Source organism: Phragmites australis, chromosome 15, assembly GCF_958298935.1.
Source record: "Phragmites australis chromosome 15, lpPhrAust1.1, whole genome shotgun sequence".
NCBI lineage: Eukaryota > Viridiplantae > Streptophyta > Magnoliopsida > Poales > Poaceae > Phragmites > Phragmites australis.
In genome coordinates, this window is record NC_084935.1 from 22,924,397 (window position 1) to 22,932,381 (window position 7,985).

Here is a 7,985-nt window from a genome sequence, read left to right on the forward strand (position 1 = left end):
TTTTCAATCGTAACCAGCCACACAAGTACGAAGTTCTAGACAAACTTGGCATGCCGAGATCCAGTTTTATACCTAATCTGAATAGCTCAAAGCTCTAGTCGGTGCCGGTTGGGCTTACAGCATAAATTCCTTTCCAAATAATCTACAAAATAAATAAAAAACGGAAACTGGCCAGCACATATTCCAGAGCCTGTTAAACTGTAATATACCTTTGCCAACCAACGTGAAATGACATTTCGGCTCAAAGGTCAGAATTCCAGGGCCCAGTCTGTTGCAATTCATCAATATCCTCCTGAACAATCACACATGAATCATGCACAATTTGCACATGTTGGTATATCCTTTCTTCTGCCAGATTTATCGTGCTGTTACCGGCAGGTCTAAGACAGTATAATCGATCAGCAGTTTCCAACAAAGCACATAACAATCAGGTTGCATGATTACAGTACTAAATAGAAAATGGTCAACTTGAGCCAAAAAATTTCAAATACAAAATATTGAAAACTTCAGCATAAACTGTAGCAAACTGCGAACCACCTCATGGGTAATTAAGTACTGATAAATTCACTGCCAAACAATGGAGCTCCAAAAAATTTACAGTTCTGCCCCTACTGACTAATTCTTGGCGCCTCAAAACTGTGGATTCTGTTGATCACTTAATCTCACCGAGCTGCATGTTGTGCTGCTTGGGCTGGCTCCACGATGTTCTTTGCTAGCATGTAAGTCCGCATATTAAGGCCCTTCAAGCTTTCGATAATCTGCTCATGACTGCAAAAATGTTTTCCTCCATAAATGCATGGCATAGAGGAGATTACAAATTCTAGCTATAAACAAATGATCGTTCAACTAAATCACATTGTTGAAGTAGTAACATGTGTAAAGAAAGCAGGGTAAGAATCCACAATCAAAAAATGAGGAGTATGCATGGCCAAAGAAACTTACACATTGATGTGATTGGTCGTCATGATAAGAGTTTCTGACACCGAATCGATCCTGGCATCCAGTTTTGAACTCCTAACCAAGTTCATTATCCACAGTTCAGACTCATCGTAGCTCATGTTTAGCTTCTGTGCAAGCATGATGTTCATTGCAAAAATATCAGAAGAACATCTTAGATTAGTTAACTGGTGGTTTCGAAACTGAACTATTGAAAGCAGATGCAAAAGAATTACTATCCAATAGAACACTACATTATTGCTGATATTAACAATGGAGTCTGAAATCATCAAGCTATATACTAAGAATAATTCAAACAAATAGTAGGCACAGAACCGACAGAGTGAAAAATAGTTCATAACTGGACAGTGCATTTGAAGTCTCAAATTAGTGTGTTGGTACTCTATGATTGAGTTCCTACTAATTCATCATTGTAAGAGAAATTTCGCCGGCCATTGAAAAATGAGTAGAGTCAGAAACATCCACCTGATATCAATGCACCGATGAATACGGCAGTAAGTCTCGAAAATAAACAGACGAGCATTTTCAAGGAACTCATCTCTCAAAGGAACAGTAACGAAATTTACTTCTTGAATGCGCTTTCCCAGAAAAGGATCATTCAATATAACCTAGAAAGGCAGCCATTAGAACATGACTAATGTACGATAGAATATGATAATATGATCATTGCTGGTTGTCGGGAAAGCAATGCTATCATATTTCATATTGTCACAATTTTGCAAAGCAGCATGTGGGTAATCACAGACAAGAAATTCATCACTTGAGGAGGAAAAATAGAGAACATATATTAACAGCCATGAGCAAACTTTAAAGTCAACTAAAGGACTGATTTGGATAAAAGGGATTGGGATCCAAATCCCTAGGATTTAGTTCAAATTTGAAGTCCTAAAAATCCCAGCTCAATCCACCTTATCAAAATAGGCCATATGCCTACACAGGCTCAGTATGCTGACATATCTGATACATATGATACATCCAAGAAATGAAGAAATAACTAACTTGGGCTTGTTAAAGACAAATAATTTAGCCGGGCATAATATGAAACTACGAAAGAATTGACGGGCGAGGCTCATTTTACAAAAGGATGTTTTGCCAACAAAAGGAGTCATTGTCCTTCAAGCTTTTCAATATTTCAACAAGCACATGCATGTAGCTAGTTCGACAAACAGACTGCAATGAAGATTGAGAAAAACAGCCTCAAAGTTACCTGCTCGCACTCCATGAGTTTCTGTTGTGCACCATCAAAATCGTAGTTCACATATAAGCATTCCAGAAATTCAGTTATGGAGTCCTTGTAGCTATTCTGCTCCTGCTGAATGACTTTAATCAGGTCTTTAAGCATATTCCTTCTCCTTTTGTTCACAACAACTGCAGTAGCTAGGTATCTCAGAAGATGGTGTGCATTTGTCTGAATTGCGTTCAAGTATCTAGGGATTAAACAAATGAGTAGGTAAATTGGCTGATATAATCTTGACATCGAATCAAAGAAAATTAATTTCATTGTTGAACTGGATTACACAGTAGGAAGAAACGGATTTTGAAGCAAGCTAAAATTTCCCAAGACAATATGTGAAAAACAATGCATTTCTATCCTTCCATGTACACCACCTGATACATGCAAGACTAACAACTCTCTCAGCTGAAAAAGAAACATTCACTAGTTATATAGTTATAATATTTGTTTGCTTCTAATCTAAACTGAAAGTTAGAAACGTGGACTGATTTTTTTAATATTTTGCTCACCGCTGATAACATCATTTCTAGGGTGATATTTCTAAATTAATGTTGTTCCTGACCAAACTATTAGGCCAGAATACTACCAACATAAGACAATAGAACAAAGTTATTTTTGAGCTTTTAATAGACAAACCTATCCTGGAAGAACAGATCAATTATCCCATTTCTACCATTTTCATGGTTAAAGAAGATGAACAGAGCCCAATGCATCAGCCATATCCTGTTCTGGAGCTGATTTAGAGGTGATGAGAAGTTCTGCCAAAAAAATTAAGGGAAGAAACAAAGTTAGCTATATAATGTACGCTAACAAAAAAGAACACATCACGAAAAATTGAGAGGAAAACCTTTGAATCGATAATTTCTTTCAAGAGGTTGAGTTCTTCCAACGCTACATCCCAATTCTGCATGAGGATTTCTGCCGCCAACTTCCCCACAGGGCACTCACACTCCTCTCACTGCTGGTGCACAAAGCACGATACTGATACAGGTAGTCAGCAGCCCTGAGTAGTTGCCACACTCGAACTGAAACTTGGCATACTGATACAAAGCTTCAATTTGATCAGGACCAATCTGCATTGTTAACAACAAGAATTTGATTAGTTGGTTAGCACAACATGCTATGAGAACAATGTGAAAACCTTCAACGTTTCTTCTAGATTTTTAACTTAGTTATGTGCAGAGCTTCAACAACATAACAAAGGAAATACGTACACTCAAATCCAAATTTAATTATTTGTATCCATATGTAACATCACCTAGCCTCGAAGATACATTTACTGTAAAAAAAATGCACAAACTTACTAATGGCAAACAAAGTCCTAACTTGACAACCCATTTTCCCAATACCTCACTTTTTGAGTTATACAGCCACCAAGTTAAATAATTCTCACAATCATAGTGCTTTGCTGCAACCTGCAAACTCAAATCAGCAGTCAACACCCAACTAAATCAAGATTCCCTCACAAAGTCACAACATAGCAGAAAAAACTAAGACCAAATCCCGCGCTAATTACATGTATCCACATCTAACATTAGTAGATCACCTAATCCCAAAGACCTCTTCACTGTCAAAGCAACTCATTTTCACAATCTTTGTAATGGCAAACAAACTGCTAAGTTCGCAACAACATCTTGCGATACCAAAGGCGTTGAATTCTGCAAGCCGCTAAATGAAGGAAAGAACCGTAATCCGCATAGCGAAGATTCGAACCTGGAAGCGCTCCTGGAGCATGTGGATGTTGTACTGCTTGTCGGGCCTGAGCTCCTGCACGAGCTACGGGTTCTGGAGGAACGTGACGAGCGGGGCCGTGGCCTCCTCGAGCGCCCTGAGCCTTCCGACGACCTCAGCGCGGTGCGCGACCATGTCAGCGGGGACGTCGTCGGTGCCGTGGAGCGACTTGTGGATGTCCATGGCATAGTCGACCATGTTGGTGCCGCTGAGGAGGCGGATCTTGGCCTCGAGGATCTCCGGCTCCGAGTAGAGCTGCCGCTCCTGCAGGAACTCCAGCAGCGGAAACACCAGATGGCGGTCAAGCTGCACTGCCATGAGCGCCGTTAGGTCGTGCTCCGCCATGGCCGCTCTCCTTCCTCCGGTAGGGCTCGAGGGTGGCGGCGCGGGGAGGGAGAAGATGGGGTTGTGTCGGGTTGGGTTTTGTGGATCAGATGCCGCTCGTTATCGTCGCCAGTATAATCGGACGGCCAGGCCCTTCGTAACTGACTAGGAGAAAATTATAACTTGCCTCCGGTAAAATTACGGGGCTGTTTGCTGTTTGATTCTCTGCCAACAAAATCCTTAGGCCAACTTCAGCAGATCCTTTAAACTAGTCAAAACCTCGCGTGTTGCTGCGGAGTCAAGGTGCAGGGTTAGATATGCATTAATAATTGTGTGTAGAGTGAGGGTAAGCATGATGAGATGATATCTCACAAGGATAGTTTGACTTTACAAGACACCGCTGTCTCATTGAAATTGTAGTCAGAGCGAGTGTTGAAGCTATTTCTTCTAAAAGAAATATCGCTATAATAGAAAAGTATAATATAGAGGGATGAACAAAATTTTCTACTTTGGTGCTTGATAAAGTACTACGATATTATTCAAGAGGTAAAATTATTAAAATTATGTCATTTGTCAAAGGCTTGGAATGAGGCAACTCAATTGACATTATAAGGATAATCTTGTCGTGCATCAACACAAGTCGCCACAAAGCAATAGTTGTCTTCAATAATCACACAAATACGCTATGGTAGCATATCATTTGCGAGCAAGTAATATATGGGAAACACACAAAAGATGTTGAATTGCCTACATGTGGCATCACATCCATCCCATGGAATCATGCAAAACGGAAGTACTAAAAATATATCAGAGCATATAGTTATTTCTTGATAGCAGGTAGGAGGACCATAGTATTCTCAATATTCTTTATAACTAAAGAAATTCAACTTTAGACATCACCTTTACTGGAAATTGGTTGGTACCTATGAAGATGTAAAAAAGTTATGGACTAAACACTGTCATCCTTAGCTACGGCCAACCTCGAATAAAATTTATCATGGTAGCTTGTCAAACTTTTTTCAGAGATGTGCAAGTCCTCGCAGGCATGTACTTGAAATAAGCATTCTGCGCAAGAACATAAGAAGCAATAGGTCACTATTTGAAGAAAAATAAATGAAAAAGTCCAGATAAATCAAAACCATGCAATTGCAGTTGCATATCGATGTTCTTTCAGTTATAAAATAGAAGCATGAAGGTAATAAACGTATAAAATCAGACACATGAACATTACTCTGGCCTGATATGGTTGAATATGAATGTTGAGATCTAAAAGATGGGGAACAGAGAACTATAGCTGTGGCACAATACAAAGAAAGGGAGCCCGATATATTCAGTAAGAACAATGGAAATTTATAGGATCATACCCAAGTATCACCAATTTAATCAGTATATGAACAAAGCAATTAAGGAGATGAACACAAATGGCTGGTGCCTCTATTGTCAAATATCATAATATACTGAAGGGCAAAAAATGTAGGTGAAAATGTGATGTAGTGTTGGCATACATACTTCATTGTTTGTACTTGTACTGATTTTTTTTATTTACATTTGTACAAGGTAGTATGTTTCTGAACTAAGGTAGCTGTGAAAGATTGGACGCTACACAGTATGATATGAATCTGAATTCATAATTGGTGATGGAAGGAGATGGGGACAGTGTGATGACTGAACCTGTAATCAAAAGGGGATATTAAGCCTGTGTGGGAAGAAAGGGCATGGCTAAAATAATTTTGTGCTCGTGCCCAATTGAGCGCCAGAGTAGCTGTTACTACTCAACTCGATTCTTGTTAAAAGTTCTAAAACAAATAGGGATCCACTAATACAAATGAAGAACACACTTGGAAGGATTACATCTCGATTTTTTTTCTCTGTAATAATGGTCAAATCAGCCTCCATGCTCTGTATGTATAAATGTATAGTAGAAAGGAAATAAAAATGTGAGACATGAACACAAATATGATGTATGCATTTAGGTTCTCTAACTGGTTTGAGGTGTAGCAACGAATAGCAATATTCTCAATGCTTTGCAAGCAGGATAATACAAAGGTAGGATTACATATTAGGTTGGCAACACAATATGGAACAGGTGGAAGGATGTAGCAAGAGCAAAATGCTAAAACCGAATGGGAGAATGCAAGGCTATCATGGTCACATGCCAAAAGGATATGAGGTAATGAAAACTATGTAATGATCTAGAAGAGTGAGGAGTTGAGAATGCCACCAAATAATCGGTATTGCAATATAAAGAAAGGGAGACCAATATGTTTAGATGGGAAACACAGTATGAAACAGGTGGAAGGATCTAGTAACAGCAAAATGCTAAAATCGAATAGGAGAATCCATGGCTATCATGGTCACATACCAAAAAGATCTGAGCTAGGTAGAATTATATAATGATCTACAAGAGTGAGGATGTGAGGAGACCAATATGTTTAGTTAATACAAAAAAATTTAAATTATTACATTCAAGGTAAGACCAACTTTATCAGCGTAAGTGCCTACGAAGCTAGCTGCATATGGCAAAAGGAACATGCAAATGAGGTGCATATTTGACATATGTAAGTGTCAGGCAAATGATGTCACAGATAATCCATATAATTTAGTTATGGAAGTAAGCAATTATAGGTTGGTCTATGGACTAATGGGTGACCTATTTTGTTCAGCCAAAAAATGACATATTTGTTGGTATGCATGTCTAGGTAGTGCACATGTAATATTTTAATCTAAATGCTGGTAGGAAATAGGACATAGCATTTTAAATTACAATGAATTGGCTTGGAATCTGTAACAAGAATGTAGATGATGCTGAAACACGGTTATAAAAGAGTCTGCTTACCGTTGAGGCTCCTTCACATAGTCTTATTATGGTAAACAGGAAGTAAAACGCAGAGGTTTTGGGATTACCTTGGTCATTCTTTTTTTTTCTTCTATTACTCCTAAGATAAATCAGCAAAAATTTCTTTGTAAACAACATTGTGAGTGTTGTCTGCCTGTTCAGGAGGGCCATTCTGGATCAAAACACGTAGACCATCAGGTGACGTTACTCTTGAGAAAGCTACATATAACTGTCCATGTGAAAAGACTGGAGTTGGTAAATAGACGCCAACTCTACTAAGTGTTTGTCCTTGGCTTTTATTTATGGTCATTGCATATGAAACTCGGATTGGGAATTAACGTCGCTTTATCTTGAAAGGCCATTTTTTGTCAACTGAAGTATTTACTATTCTTGGTATATAAGCTTTGGACCCTTTAGCTTTCCCAAGATTATCACTCTTTCTATTACACGTCGAGTGAGCTGGGTTATTATCAGCCTTTTGATGGGTTTAGATTGCGTAGCAGCATTACTGGAACTCCTATTTTCAGCTGAAGGTGATGGTCTGGCAGGCCGCTTAATTGTATTGTGTTAAGAAATTCAGTAGGGTAAAGAGCTTCGAGTGTGGTATGGTTATTTGTATCGTCATCAATTGTGTCTGAGCCGTAGTATGACATTTCTTCTGTTGCCAGTTTTGCAATCATCCGGGAATTAATTCCAGCAGCTATTTCATTGGTTGGAGCTAGAATTGCTCGTTCACAAAGGTAGGTGGCCAGGTCTGAGTTGGTTGAGGGATCATACACAAAAGAAATCAAGCCTGCAAGGTCTCTTGATTCAGCTGGCAAGAACAAATACTCTGGTATTTTAATCCAAGAAGCATCAACATGATTGATAGGAGAAGAATTAGATATTTCTCCTTCACCTACT

At 38.8% G+C, this 7,985-nt stretch overlaps 1 pseudogene; it reads right to left on the reverse strand.

Annotated features, from left to right (window-relative positions):
• Positions 1–395: 395 nt before the first annotated feature.
• LOC133893651 (eukaryotic translation initiation factor 3 subunit E-like) lies at positions 396–4,379 on the reverse strand (annotated as a pseudogene).
• Between the last annotated feature and the right edge of the window lie 3,606 nt (positions 4,380–7,985).